Source organism: Hibiscus syriacus, unplaced genomic scaffold (genome assembly GCF_006381635.1).
Source record: "Hibiscus syriacus cultivar Baekdansim isolate YM2019G1 unplaced genomic scaffold, ASM638163v2 tig00116937_pilon, whole genome shotgun sequence".
Taxonomy (NCBI): Eukaryota; Viridiplantae; Streptophyta; class Magnoliopsida; order Malvales; family Malvaceae; genus Hibiscus; species Hibiscus syriacus.
The window spans coordinates 1,649,173-1,652,892 of record NW_024063475.1 but is presented as its reverse complement, the minus strand read 5'-3'; the positions used below and the strand labels follow the sequence as shown (position 1 = coordinate 1,652,892).

General features: G+C 34.9%; 1 pseudogene; it reads right to left on the bottom strand.

Moving 5' to 3' along the window:
* Positions 1-499: 499 nt before the first annotated feature.
* On the bottom strand, positions 500-2,565 carry LOC120188027 (annotated as a pseudogene).
* Between the last annotated feature and the right edge of the window lie 1,155 nt (positions 2,566-3,720).

Here is a 3,720-nt window from a genome sequence, read left to right as displayed (position 1 = left end):
CTAAATTCTAATTACATCCATGATAACATCAGACTTAATACATTTAAGTTCGTCATAGAAAAAACAATACGGATTGATTTTTGACATAGCCCAATACATCAGGGAGTGAGCAACCTGATTAGCTTCGCAGTTGACGTTAAACACTTTAAGATCACAATTCTTGGTCAGATTATCTTGCACATAGTTTTAGATGTATTTGACTAAAATAAATGATAAAATCAACTTTAAAAACGATTGATAGATTTTATAGATTTATTTTAGTAAGTATAAAAGAATGGAAGATACAAGAGTGAAAAATAATATACGCGTCGTTATTTATTAATTTTTTAATAGTACATTTTGAATGTCATCATTTAAAAACCAAAAGAAACCCATTTAATGTGAAAAAAAAAGAGTATTTTGTATTGCCAGGACCAGGCTTCAATTAGATAAAGAAGTTAATCGATCTCAATACCCAAATTTATTTTCAATTTGAGAGTGAATTAGAAAAGCACAATCAAAGGAAAACTGAAGTACTTGCATAACAAAAACGAGTTAAAACACGCCAATATACCGTCTCATAATACAATTGCTGGAAACTCTAAAACAAGAGGCAAATACCAAAGTAAGCATACACCCTAGAAAACAAGCTCATGAGGTTTCATGCCGGACTTAAGCGAAAACCTTGCAGCAAGGTAGGCCTTCAACTCCGAGACTCCCTCGATCGACTTTATTAAAGATGCATCAACAGCTTTCTGGTCCTCTTTCTTCTCATCTGGCAATGTCTTCTTATCCTACATTGTTTTTTTTTTGTGTGTGAATAGGTCACCAGCACATTTAATTAGATCAACCAAAATCCAATTAAGACGGTGTAAATTATAATAAAATGCAGGAAACATAACAAAACCTCTTTCTCAGCTTCGAAAAATTCTCCCTCGCCCTTCTTCTTCTTCTTTAGTTCGTCCTTGGCAAAGTACCTGTCATCAAACTTCTCTACATTGACTCCTGAGATATCGACTTTGGTGGAAGTAGCAATAACATAGGATTGGTTCACACGCCGAAAGGAAACCATTAATCTTGAAGGGACCTGCATCAAACAAATCCCCAAAATTAAGCAAAGAAGTACAAATTTATATGAAAAGCTAGCACATAACAATTGCCTATTACAAGCAAATGTCATGTACTACAAATTATAACATAAACTACAAGTATAGCAATAGCAAAAGCCATTAAAAAATAAAACTAATTTACAATGAACAGCCAACACACAGCAATAGCATAGGCCCATAAATAATAAAAAAATGTATTTTCTTTTTATTTTCTATTGTTTATCTAGTTTCGCGACCTGGTATTTTATAATTTTACCCCTAAATTTCTAATATACCTTTAAGTTCGGCATTCCATCCCTGTCTGCAAATGTATCAAATGAGAGCAAAGGCATTGCTTTTCAGGACCACATTACTCAACGTTCAACCTATCAAATGTCAAATGGGCTAGTATATATGGCATAATGCATATAAACACGCATGAAAACATCCTGTAACTTATCTTCTTCAGACATGAAGATAAATTCATCTAAGCATCAAGCTTATTGCTGAATGCTGACATTTATTAATCAATTTGTTACCAATTTGACAAATCATTCTTTATTGGTTAAAATACTAGCTGCAACTGCTTCAAATATATATCTTCCATGTTAATAATTCAAATGAGCAAAGGCATTGCTTTTCAGGACCACATTACTCAACGTTCAACCTATCAAATGTCAAATGGGCTAGTATATATGGCATAATGCATATAAACACGCATGAAAACATCCTGTAACTTATGCTTCTTCAGACATGAAGATAAATTCATCTAAGCATCAAGCTTATTGCTGAATGCTGACATTTTTAATCAATTGTTACCAATTTGACAAATCATTCTTTATTGGTTAAAATACTAGCTGCAACTGCTTCAATATATATCTTCATGTTAATAATTTAAAGGCTAAAAAATAATATGAAATATAAAAGCTCACCAGTAACCAAAAGAAGCCCAGAAGTAAGTTGCTTCAAGAAACAACTCTCTTCCCCTAAATCTCCCAGCAACAGATCAAGACCGTCCCTGGAGTGATGCTTGCTCTGATCAAATAAAAAAGAAAAACTCAACAATAAGAGAATAGAAACAGAGACACACAAATAATATATATAATCATTTCTTTTCAGAAAACAACCTGAGCTTGGTGGGTTTAGGCTTGCGCTTATTAAGAAGCGGCTTCTTGACATCATCTGCCGGGTAAACTTGGGAGACTTCTCGGCGGCGACGGTGGCCTTGGACTGGGGGTCATGGCGAGGGAAGACGCCACCGTGTTTGGCCTTGATAGCCCAAAGGCCTCGCTTGTGGTACATCTTAGACCTGGAATACGTGCCTACGCCACGTATAAGATCTGGGTTTCGGGTCTAACAGGAGTCTTCCTTTTCGCTGCCATTTCCTCTGAACCCTTTCCTCTGCAACGGCCGCTGCTCCTCTTCGGCTTTAGGTTAGAAAGATGTAAAATGGGGTTTTTGGTTTATATGCTTGCAGGCCTTCTCTGTGTATGATTGGGCTCTTCGAGCTTTAACTTGGAAGTGATTAGTTGAGCTAATATGCTTCGTCAGCCTACAGTATATAGCCGAGTCGATTCAAATATTGCTGAGTTCAATTAATTTAAAAAATATAAAATTGAGTTTGATTTAAGCTTAAAATTTTCAAATTATAAGAATCTTATAAAATATGTTAAAAAGGATAAAAGTCTGGAAGGATAATTTTTCTTCTTGTAATTTCAACTTCATTTTCTTAATTATGAAATTCCACATTTTATATGCCAAATGAAGACATCAATACCACATGTTTAAGCATGTCTTAGTTAAATCTAATGAAATCAATAATATAAGCCACTTGATCCCATTAATTGTCACTCACTATTTTCTCCTTCATATGGTTTACCTTCCTCGTTCATCCTCTTTATAGGAAGTTTATTCATCACTTTGATTATCGCTTGAAGTCCTTATTTGAGTTTAAATATGTCAAACATCAACATGATCAAATCAAAAAATAAGAATCGATAACCAAAAGCAATAAAGGATTAAGGATTCATTTTTGTAACGTTGTCTAAACACACCTTTTTATAAAAATCATATTTAAAAGCAAAATCATTACCAAACAAGTAAAATTTAAAGATAGAAGTAAGTTTAGAATCGATAACTCGAGCATATCATGTGTGAGGGTAATTCTGCCGTACCTGGACATCCCCGTGTGTGTTGTACTCTGAGGAACGCAATTGGTGTGGGTTTTGGGGTCCTCTGCTCATCTGGTATCTGTTTGAGTGTGACAGTTGATCTTCATGCTATAAGAATCGGATATCGTTGCATGAGATTATGGATATAGAGCGATTGAATGTGAGGTCGATGCTCGTGTGGTTTTACAACTGATAGGCGCCGGTGACGCACACTTACACTCTTTAGTGGCATTATCAACATTCGAAGCTTAAAAGCACATGTTTGGGATGTTAGTTTCCGCTATGCTTACCGTGAAGGTATTTTTGCGTTGATTTCCTCTGGAAAATGGGATACAGTATTGATGAGGAGTTTTTTATTTTTGATTCACTGCTGATAGAAATCTGCTCGTTATTTAACATTGATACTCAGTGTGTTTCCTTCTCTATGGGCTTTGCAGTGAATTAACTTTTAGCCTTATCACTGTTAATCTTTCTTGCTTGTA